We start from the raw sequence: 12,487 nt of genomic DNA, 5'->3' as shown, positions 1-12,487 counted from the left end.
GACCAATCTATGAGTATAACAGACTATCATTATGAATCACTTTGTTCCCTGGGCACCAGCCATCCCGGGAGGACCTGCCCAACTTGGCCCCAGTTTCTGGCCATTTGGTGGGTCTTGCGGGAGGGCTCCCCTTTTCCAAGACTGCAGGCAGACCCTGCAGTCTCTACACCCTGCCCCCACACCAATTTGCCAGAGACCCCAGCCACTTCCTGAGACTAAGAGACCAGCCCCCAGTTCCCATCCACCCTAGAACTACCACCTGGACCAGAGGTGAGTGCCTGGGGTTAGAGTCAGAGAGGCAAATGCCCCTGGGTCCCACCCCTGGGCACCAGCCATCCCAAGAGGACCTGCCCAACTTGGCCCCAGTTTCTGGCCAATTGGTGGGCCCTGGGGAAAGGCTCCCCTTTTCCAAGACTGCAGGCAGACCCTGCAGTATCCACACCCTGCCCCCACATCATTCTGCCGAAGACCCCAGCCACTTCCAGAGACTTGGAAACCAGGCCCCAGCTTCCATCCTGCCCCAGAACTCCCATCTGGACCAGAGCTTCCATCCTGCCCTGGAACTCCCGTCTGGACAAGAGGAGCTCCCATCTGGACAAGATAAGGAGACCCCAGGGACTTCCTCAGACTCAGAGTCCAGCCCCCCAGCTCCTATCTGGCCAGCACTCTCATCCGGAAAAGAGCTCCCATCTGGACTAGAGAGAGGCTCCCTAAATCTGTCAGCCCTGTCTGGACCAAGTGCACTGATAAGACCAAGAATGAACCCACAAGGAGATGGGCAGATGTCAAGGCAGAAGTACATACAACAAAATAAAGAGCAATACAGCATCACCAGAACCTAGCCCTTCTCCAACAGCTAGACCTGAACATCATGTAATGGAAGAAGAAGAAGAAGAAGAAGAAGAAGAAGAAGAAGAAGAAGAAGAAGAAGAAGAAGAAAATAACCTTGTAAGTAACATCATGAAGAGGCTAGAGCCTTCTATAGAAGAAATCAAAAATAAAGTGGAGGGACAGACAAACAAAAAATGGGAAAAATGCTATAAAAAACTAGAGGAAAGGACAATTAAAGCAGAAGAAAACAATAAGTCCCTGAAAGAAAATCATGAAAAAGCAAGGGAGACAGTCCAAGACCTGAAGAGGGAAATAGAAAAAATGAAGAAGACACTAGCAGAAGGAATGCTGGAAATAGAAAATATGAGTAAACAAACAGGAACTTCAGAGGCAAGTATAACCAACAGAATGCAAGAGATGGAAGAGAGGATCTCTAGTGTTGAAGATACGGTAGAAGAAATAGATTCACCAGTCAAAGAAAACACTAAAACCAACAAAGTCATGACCCAAAATGTCCAAGAAATTTGGGACATCATGAAAGGACCAAACCTACAAATAATAGGGATAGAGGAAGGAGAAGAATACCAACTCAAAGGCACAGAAAATATATTCAACAAGATCATAGAAGAAAACTTTCCCAACTTAAAGAAGGAAATGCCTATGAAGATACAAGAAGCCTATAGAACACCAAACAGACTAGCCCCCCCCCCCAAAAAAAAAAAGAAAGTCCCCTTGCCACATAATAATTAAACAACTAAACGTACAGAATAAAGAAAGAATATTAAGGGCAGCAAAAGAAAAAGGTCAAGTAACTTATAAAGGCAAACCCATCAGAATAACATCCGATTTCTCAATAGAGACATTGAAAGCCAGAAGGACCTGGATAGATATAATGCAGACACTAAGAGACTATGGATGCTCCCCTAGACTAATATACCCAGCAAAACTTTCAATCATCATAGATGGAGTGAACAAGACCTTCCAAGACAAAACCAGATTTAAACAATACTTATCCACAAACCCAGCCCTACAGAAAGCACTAGAAGGAAAATTCCAACCTGAGGAAGGCAGATACACCCATGAAAACACAGGCAATAGATAACACCACAGCAGTAAACCCCAAAGAAGAGAAGTACACACACACTACCAACAAAAAATAAAAATAGGAACAAACAATCACTGGTCATTAATATCCCTTAATATCAATGGACTTAATTCACCTATAAAAAGACACAGACTAACAGAATGGATACGAAAACAGGACCCAACTTTCTACTGCATATAAGAAACACACCTCAAATTCAAAGACAGACACCTCCTAAGAATAAAAGGCTGGGAAAAGACTTTCCAATCAAATGGTCTTAAGAAGCAAGCTGGTGTAGCCATCCTAATATCCAGCAAAATAGACTTCAAACTAAAATCAATCAAAAGAGATGATGAAGGACATTACATACTCATTGCAGGAAAGATCCACCAAGATGAAGTCTCAATTCTGAACATTTATGCCACAAACACAAGGGCACCCACATATGTAAAAGAAACATTACTAAAGCTTAAATCACATATAAAACCCCACACATTAATAGTGGGAGACTTCAACACCCCACTTACACCTCTGGACAGATTGGCCAAATTGAAATTTAACAGAGACATAATGGTCTTAACTGATGTTATGACTCAAATGGATTTAATTGGTATCTACAGAACATTCCACCCAAACAAAAAAGAATATACCTTCTTCTCAGCACCCCATGGAACCTTCTCTAAAATCAACCACATAGTTGGCCACAAAGCAAATCTCAACAGATACAAAACACTTGGAATAACTTCCTGTGTTCTATTGGACCACCATGGTTTAAAGTTAGATTTCAACAACAACAACAACAACAAAAACTACAGAAATCCTACAATGTCATGGAAACTGAATAATGCTCAACTGAATCACCAATGGGTTAAGGAAGAAATAAAGAAAGAAAGGAAAGACTTCCTAGAGATCAATGAAAAGGAATACATCACATACCCAAACTCATGGGACACTATGAAAGCAGTGCTAAGAGGGAAATTCATAGCATTAATGCCCACATAAAGAAGCTGGAGAAATCTCACACTAGTGACTTGACAGCACACCCGAAAGCCCTTGAACAGGAAGAAGCAAAGTCTCCCAGGAGGAACAGACTCCAGGAAATTCTCAAATTGAGAGCTGAAATCAATACAATAGAAATAAAGAGAACAATACAAAGGATTAATGAAACAAAGAGTTGGTTCTTTGAGAAGATCAACAAGATAGACAAGCCCTATCCAAACTAACCAAAAAACAGGGAGAGAGAGCATCCAAATTAACAAAATCAGAAATGAAAAGGGGGACATAACAACAGACAATGAGGAAATTCAGAGAATCATCAGAAACCTCTACTCCACAAAACTGGAAAATCTAAAAGAAATGGATAATTTTCCGGATAGGTAACACATACCTAAGTTAAATCAAGACCAGATAAACCATTTAAATAGTCCAATAACCCCTAAGGAAATAGAATCAATCATTAAAAGTCTCCCAACCAAAAAAAGCCCAGGACCAGATGGTTTCACTGCAGAATTCTACCAGATCTTCAAAGAAGACTTAATACCAATAAACTTTAAATTGTTCCACACAATAGAAGCAGAAGGAATATTACCAAACTCCTTCTATGAGGCTACAATTAACCTGATTCCTAAACCAAACAAAGATGCAACAAAGAAAGAGAACTACAGACCGATTTCCCTCATGAACATCGATGCAAAAATACTCAATAAAATACTGGCAAACAGACTCCAAGAACACATCAAAACAATTATCCACCATGATCAAGTAGGCTTCATCCCAGGGATGCAAGGGTGGTTCAACATAGGAAAGTCTGTCAATGTAATACACCATATAAACAAACTCAAAGAAAAAAACCACATGATCATCTCACTAGATGCAGAAAAGGCATTTAACAAAATCCAACACCCCTTCATGATAAAGGTCTTGGAGTGATCAGGAATACAGGGAACATACCTAAACATAATAAAGGCAATCTACAGCAAGCCAACAGCCAACATCAAATTAAATGGAGAGAAACTCAAAGCAGTACCACTAAAATCAGGAACAAGGCAAGGCTGTCCCCTCTCCCCATACTTATTCAATATAGTACTTGAAGTTCTAGCCAAAGCTATTAGACAAGGAGATTAAGGAGATACAAATTGGAAAGGAAGAAGTCAAGCTTTCCCTATTTGCAGATGATATGATAGTATACATGAGTGACCCCAAAAATTCAACCAAGGAACTGATACAGCTAATAAAAACCTTCAGCAACATAGCAGGATACAAGATAAATTAAAAAAAAATCAGTAGCCCTCCTATATACAATAGACAAACAGGCTGAGAAGGAAATCAGAGATACATCACCCTTTACAATAGCCACAAATGTTATAAAATACCTTGGGGTTACTCTAACTAAGCATGTGAAGGACCTATATGACAAGAACTTTAAGTCCCTGAATAAAGAAATTGAAGAAGATGTCAGAAAATGGAAAGATCTCCCATGCTCATCGATAGGCAGGATTAACATAGTAAAAATGATGATCTTACCAAAAGCAATCTACAGATTCAACGCAATTCCCATCAAATTACCAACACAATTCTTCACAGATCTGGAAAGAATAAACTCAACTTCATATGGAAAAACAAAAAACCCAGGATAGCCAAAAGAATCTTGTACAATAAAACAACCTCTGGAGGCATCATGATCCCCAACCTCAAGCTCTACTATAGAGCCACCATAATAAAACCAGCTTGGTACTGGCATAAAAACCGACATGTGGATCAATGGAATCGAACTGAAGACCCTGACATTAACCCGAACACCTATGAACATATAATTTTTGATAAAGAAGCCAAAAATGTACAATGGAAAAAAGAAAGCATCTTCAACAAATGGTTGAAGGCTAAGGAATGAAGGCTAAGGAATCGGAAGAACACTGGATAAATGAGACAATTGAAGAAAAAGGACAAATCATCTGTCCCAGGAAAAAGAGTAAAATGGTCTATTGGTATATCACCTATCAAATTTCATAAATCTTCCTAAATGTTTCTTTATGCTCTTCTCTAAAAAAATTAACACTATTGGTCTTCTTGTAGTCCCAGTTCAATTAAAATTTAAAGCATGATCATTACCGAAGCCTCAACGGGGGTTGGAACTTCCAGGCTAAAACTGGAATGGCTACCCACTACATCTCCCCCTTTTGTCTAAATAAGAAGGTTCTAACCTATTCCAAGAATATATACAAAGGAATGGTTATCAAATATTGTCCAGGAGTAATGAGGGATAATGACCTAGATAAGTTGGAATTACAATAAATGCAAACAATATCAAGCAAAAAACACATTCTAAAATCCAGGGAAGTCTAGAGCATGGGTAGGTGGCATGTTACAAAGATCAACTGGATGTCAACATGTAGAAGGCTGCAAATAGATCCATATCTGTCACTGTGCACAAAACTTAAGTCCAAGTGGATCAAAGACCTCAACATCAATCCAGCTACTCTGAACCTGATAGTAGAGAAAGTAGGAAATAGTCTTGAATGCATTGGCACCTGAGATCACTTTCTAAATATAACACCAGTAGCACAGACACTGAGAGAAACAATCAATCAATGGGACCTGCTGAAACTGAGAAGCTTTTGTAGAGCAAAGGACATGGTCAGCAAGACAAACTGACAGCCTACAGAATGGGAAAAGGTCTTCACCAACCCCACATCTGACAGAGGGCTGATATCCAGAATGTATAAAGTACTCAAGAAATTAGACATCAAAATGCCCAACAGTCCAATTAAGAAATGGGCTATAGAACTAAACAGAGAATTCTCAACAGAGGGAGCTCAAATGGCTGAAAGACATTTAAGGAATTGCTCAACATTCCTAATTATCCAGGAAATGCAAATCAAAACGACTCTGAGATACCACCTTACACCTGTCAGAATGGCTAAGATCAAAAGCACAGAAGACACCTTATGCTGGAGAGGATGTGGAGCAAGGGGAACTCTCCTCCACTGCTGGTGGGAATGCAAGCTTGTACAGCCACTTTGGAAATCAATATGGCGCTTCCTTAGAAAATTGGGAATCCATCTCCCCCAAGACCCAGCTATAGCACTCTTGGGCATATACCCAAGGAATGCTCAATCATACCACAAGGGCATTTGCTCAGCTATGTTTGTATCAGCTTTGTTTGTAATAGCCAGAACCTGGAAACAACCTAGATGCCCTTCAACTGAAGAATGGATGTAGAAAATATGGTAGATATACACAATGGAGTACTACTCAGCAGAGAAAAACAATGACATCATGAGGTTTGCAGGCAAATGGATGGATCTAGAAAAAATCATCCTGAGTGAGGTAACCCAGACTCAGAAGGACAAACATGGTATATACTCACTCATAGGAGGATACTAGATGTAAAACAAAGATGACTAGACTGCTACACAACTCCAGGGAGGCTACCTAGAAAACGGGACCCTAGGAAAGACCCAAGGATCACCCAATGACAGAGAAATGGATGAGATTTACATGAACAGCCTGGACAATGGGGGGGAGTGATGAAGGGCAAGATTTGAGGGAAAGAAAGCTTTGGGGAGCAAGAGATCCCAGCCAGATCAAGAACAGGAAGGGAGTACGGGGAATAACAGACCATGATAAATGAAGACCACATGAGAACAGGAATGGGCAGAATGCTGGAGAGGTCCCCAGAAATCCACAGTGATGATCCTCTGTAGACTGCTGGCAATGGTTGAGAGAAAGCCTGATCTGGCCTTGTCTGGTAATCAGATGGCCAAACACCCTAACTGTTGTGCTGGAACTCTCATCCAATAACTGATGGAAGTGGATGCAGAGATCCTCAGCCAGGCCCCAGATGGAGCACCAGGAGTCCAATTGTCGAAAAAGAGGAGGGACTGTAGGAGCGTGAATTGTTGAGACCAAGATTGGAAAAAGCACAGGGACAAATATCCAAAGAATGGAACCACATGAATTATGAACCAAAGGCTATAGATCCCCCAGCTGGATCAGGCCCTCTGGATAAGTGAGACAATTGAATAGTTTGATCTGTTTGGGAGGCATCTAGGCTGTGGGACCTGGACCTGTCCTTAGTGCATGAACTGGCTGTTTGGAACCTAGGGCTTACACAGGGACACATGCTCAGCCTGGAAGGAGGTAACAGGACCTGCCTGTACTGAATCCACCAGGTTGGATTGAATCCCCAGGGGATTCTTGGCCCTGGATGGGAGGGGATGTGGGGAATGTGGGGTTGGGGGTGGGAGGGGGGACGACAGGGGAACCCATGGCTGATGTGTAAAATTAAAAACACAAATATAATAATAATAATTAAAAAATATATAATTGGAATCCATAATATCTAAGCAAATGATGTGTAGGCTAAATTTTGCAAAAACATAATATTATAAGCCCCCAAACTTCCAAGATATCACTTATTTCATTTTTCAATTTTATTGTTTATTGAAAATAGATTTTTCATTCACTAAAAAAAAAAAAAGTGATAACCGATACTCCTATAGGACGTCAAGGTAGAAGCAGAGCTAGGTGAGTAGAGAAGGGGGCTAGTGGGAATAAGAAGTGGACAAGAAAGCATAAGGGGTGAATGTGACTGAAAGCTACTATGATGTGTGAAAGTGTCATGTCCTCAATCCCTCAAGCAACTAAATCCTTCAATATTTTAGACTGAAATGTTAGTCTGTGAGTAATTTTCGATCCTTTTCTTTAAGGAAAGAAATTATGTGATGATTTCAAGGCATCAAACAATAAGAGAACACCTTCTGGTCAAAACTTACCATGTCACACTCCCAATTGCTCTTTGGGAACCTCTGGTCTTTTGACATACTTGCAGACCATGGGCGCCACATACTGATCATCTTGGATCTTTGCATGCCCACTCCCTTCTCTTTGATATGCTTATTTCCTCCCAGTCCACACATGCCATCATGCACATGAACACACATGCACACACCTCTTCCACCTGTCTATTGCTTTTATGCTTCAGCTTACATGTTACCTCCTCAGGAGGTTTCTTTCTCACACTGACAACATGAGTCATGCTCTATCTCTCCCACCATCTGGACAGACACAATTATTATTCCAAACATCCAGAATAATGCCTAGCTCATAGTACCTCAATAAATATTTCCAAAAGTAGCGACAAAATGATTGATGTTATCACTAAACAGATAAGTTGAATTTTTGCCATTTAAATGGCGCCTCATCTCTTAAACTGAAATATTTTCTGTCCCTAATTATAAAACGAACAACTTTTACCCTGCAGAACATGTCTATTTTCTTTATACATTTGTGTCTTGGTATTACTCATTTAGAGACACTGTTTCTGGACGATCCACAACTCAGTGAGGATGCCACAGTCTTTGCAAGCCTGGTGGGATAGATCACATCTGTATATCCAGAAGGTTGGGCTCCTCCTCAAGATCAACTTTTGGCCGATCATCAGAGGACTTCAGTTGTTGGCATTAAAATCAGGAATGGTGGACTGGAGAGATCGCCCAATAGTTAGGAGCATCGGTAAAGGGCAGACCAGTTAGCCTATGGTCCATTGCATGGCTTTAGCCTTTGTTTATTTTATATTACAGGCATCAAAGAGAACTTGTTGATCTGGAAAGATGCTCAGCAGTTTAGAGCACTGGCTTCTCTTCCAGAGGACCCAGATTGGATCCCCAGCATCTACACAGCAGCTCACAACTGTCTAGTAACTCTAGGGGATCTGACAACTTCTTCCAGCCTGGGGGTGGGGAGGAAGGTGCACACATGTGATACAGAGTCACATACAATATACACAAAATAATAAGAAAAAAAAGAATCACTTCATTAACCTTTTCTTTTTCAATCACATTTGGTTCTACCTTAGGTCTCTGTGCTATGCAGCTTCTGGTTCCTGACCATCCAGCAGTATTGGACATGGGCTCCCCCTCTTGGTTTGGGCCTCAAGTTAGACCAGTCATTTTTTGGTGACTCCCACAAGCTCTGAGCTACCATTGCCCCAGCACATCTTTCAGGAGGACGTGTTGAAGATCATAGGTTTTGTGCCTGGATTGGTGTCCCAGTCTCACCACTGGAAACCTTGTTTGATTACAGAAGATGGCCAGTTCAGGCTTCTTATCCTCCATCACTAGAGGTCCTTGCTAGGGTCACCTTCATGGGCTTCATGAAGTTTCCACTGCACTAGGTTTGCACACTGCCTGCCTCAAGTACTCCCAAATTCCAGTTGTTTCTCCCAATATTCTTTCCCTCCATCCCCCCCCCCCCTCCCACCTGATCTCTCCTGTTTCCATCCCAACCTGTCCCCAGTACACCTGCAAAATCTATTCTCTTTCCCCTTCCCAGGGACATCCATGCACTTGCCCTAAAGCCCTCCTTGCTGCTTAGCTTCTCTGGGCCTGTGGATTGCAACTTGATTGTATTGTTATGTGGCCAATTTTAGAGAAAGTTCCATGAGGTGCTGAGAAGAAGGTATATTCTTTTGTGTTTGGGTGAAATGTTCTTTATTTAATTTCAGAGACCCAAGTTTAAACAGAAACACTACTGGAATCCATAAACTGATATAAAAATTTTTATTCATGTTTGAAGCGAGATCCTAATTAGTCTTAACAATGAAAACTGGAGTCAGATATTGAGGGTGAAAGCTGAAATATCAGAGGAGCAGCCACCAGTGAGTTCTTATTTCTCCGGATCCTCTGACCTAATGCGGTTTCAGATCCTGTCTCTACCCACCTGATATTCCTGTCTCTACCTCCCTTGTGCTAGCATTAAAGGTGGGTACCACCACCAATAGGCTCTATTTCTTTTTTAGACTGGATCAATCTTGTATAGCCCAGGGTGGCCTGAACTCCTGATCTTCCTGATTCCTCCCAAGTGCTGGGATTAAAGGTGTGTGCCACCACTGTCTGACCTCTATGGTTATCTAGTGGTTAGGTTTGCCCTCTGATGTCCAGGCAAGCTTTATTTGTCAGAAAACAAACAAAATATCATACAACACATGTTATATTTAATTTGGGTAAGGTTTTGTCTACTTCAGCTAAAGTGCCGCAGAGTCAAGCATGTCCCTCCAGCATTCTAACTTATCTACAGCTGTATTAAAACAGGGGCCACCTTGATTAATTTCCCCAGATTCACTGTAAATGCTCTACAAATCTCTTTCTACCCAGGAGTCATTGGTAACAACACTGGCTGGTGCTTCAAGAACGTAAGAGGAGGTCAAAGCTCACTAGGGTCCTAAGATCTCTTCATAGGATTGAGAGGGAGCTCCAGGAGAGGGCCTCTTGAATAAGCCAGGGAACAGTATGCTTCAGCCACCAAGTGGGGACGTGACCCCACCCTTATCTTCCAGCCTGAGGTCTCAGAGACCTCAGAAGCATGAGCTGTAATGAAATCCAGTGTCTGGGTTTTCAGCTGCCCTGAGCTGTGGAGGTCAGCCAGGTAGAGGGTGTGGGCAACATTCTCCACAGAGAGGTCCCTGAAGAGGGCATCCTCACACATGACCTTCAAATGCTCCAGGCTTGTCAGCAGCTGCCAGCACAGCATCTGCCATGCTGTGGAGATCTGGTGCCTTCCCAGTATAAATGAAGTCCACCATTACCTTGAAGACTTGTGGTTCCAGATCAAGGATCTCAACCCAGGTCTTTGTGCACTCCTCCATGTCATGTTGAAACATGGCTCTGAAAACTGGAGAGCAGGCTGCTAGGATGGCCTTGTGAGCCTGGAATTTTTGGCCAGTTACTGCCAGGCAGCAGTCTGTGAATCAGGAATTCTCCCACAGCTCTCCTAGTCCATCTGCCAATGTGCATCTGGGAACTTGAATCCCTGGCTTCGTGCTCTCATCAGAGATGGTGAAGGAGTCATGGACCAGGCTCACCTGGCAGAGGAGGGTAAGCTGGTCAACCGGAAGAAGCTGCTGCACATGAGACAAGAGGAAATATCTAAGGATGAACTTTTTGAATCCATCCCAGAAGAATTGCCTGAACCTAGTGACTCTTGTGCTCCTCATAATTTGTGTTTTCTCTCCTTTGGCACTTATGATCCAGAACAGGAACTTTGCCCAAATATGATTCTTTGCACAACCGAGCAACTATAGGTAAACTGACAGGTCATCTTTGCTTTCTATATTGGATCCATTTGGGTATATTCTCACACACCATTTGCCATTGGCTCCTGGTGAGAAAGTGGGACTTTCAGTGATTTCCTACATTCCCTCCAAGCAGAAATAGAAGTTGTTAATGGTCCACTTGTAGGAGAATTTCTGGATGCTGATCTTTTGTGTATCCCTAGCTCTGGGCTACAAGGTCCCCTGATATATCTGCTTGAGGTGGTTTGAAAGTTAAAGCTGATCCAAAATGAAGAATTGGGATTTGTTTTTTTCTGCTTCAACCTAGGAGTCACAATTACAGATATTTTTTAGATTTTTAGTTTCTGTTTTCCCCTATGTTCCTTCTTCAATGGGGCTGGAAACTTGTGTCTCTGATTTTCTTAAATCCAGATTTCAGTATTAGTTTCAGAGGAGACAGTCTGGGCTACTAGGGACGGTTACATCACTCCATTTTTTCCTCCTTGATTGAATCTTAGGTTAATAGGAAACTAATTTTGACATTTATAAACAAGTGTTGAATAGTTTGAATGATTTTATTCATTCATATTAAAAATATTACACTAGGGTTCTCTAGAGGAACAGAATATTTACAAGGAAATCTCTCTGGATGAACAAAGGGGATTTATTAGAGTGACTTAGGGCTGCAGTCCTGCTAATCTCATAATGACTAGCTGTGAAGAGAAAGTTCAATAATCCAGTAGTTACTCAGTCCAGGAGGTTGGATGTGTCCTCTGGTGTCCAGTAGATGCTGGAATTCCGAACAAAAATTCTCTAATGGCAGGGAAGGAATGGACTTCCTGCAAGGTGAGGGCAAGCAGGCAAATTGCAAGAACTTCCTTCTTCCATGTCCTTTTATAGGGTTCCAGCAGAAGATGTGGCCCAATCTAGGGTTTGTCTTCCAGACTCAAGATCTGGATTAAAAGGTGTGTGTCTTTAGGCCTTGAGATCAGGGTTAAATATTTGTGTCTTTTTACCTCCAAATACATATTGGAAGTGGATCTACCTACTTCAATTTAAGAAAAAACTTTCTCGCATGTTTGCCCTCCTTGTTTTGATTTTTGTTATTCTGTGTCTAATTAAGTTGGGAACCAAGAGTAACCAGCACAAGTGTATTTTGTTTATTGTGCTATATGCAGATCCTAAATGCTTCTCAATTCAGTCATGTTGACTGTTTAGATTCAGCTTCTCAATATCTTGTATTTTACATTTTTAACTTGTCAGTTCTGTCCTCTTCAAACTTTGGACTTCCATACTTATTCTGCAGGGCCTTAAAAGTGAGAGAATGGCTGTTACAAACAATGCTGATGTGAACATAGCTGAGCAAATGCCCTTGGGGTGTGATTGAGCATTCCTTGGGTATATGCCCAAGAGTGCTACAGATGGGTCTTGGGGGAGATGGATTACCAATTTTCTAAGAAAGCGCCATATTGATTTCCAAAGTGGTTGTACAAGCTTCCATTCGCACCAGCAGTGTAGGAGAG

General features: G+C 41.8%; 1 pseudogene; it reads right to left on the bottom strand.

The window, feature by feature from the left end:
• Positions 1-10,135: 10,135 nt before the first annotated feature.
• Positions 10,136-11,992, bottom strand: LOC118586201 (annotated as a pseudogene).
• Positions 11,993-12,487: the final 495 nt, after the last annotated feature.

This window comes from Onychomys torridus, chromosome 6 (assembly GCF_903995425.1).
Source record: "Onychomys torridus chromosome 6, mOncTor1.1, whole genome shotgun sequence".
Lineage (NCBI taxonomy): Eukaryota > Metazoa > Chordata > Mammalia > Rodentia > Cricetidae > Onychomys > Onychomys torridus.
The sequence above is the reverse complement of the archived record's forward strand: the minus strand, read 5'-3'. Positions and strand labels throughout refer to the sequence as shown.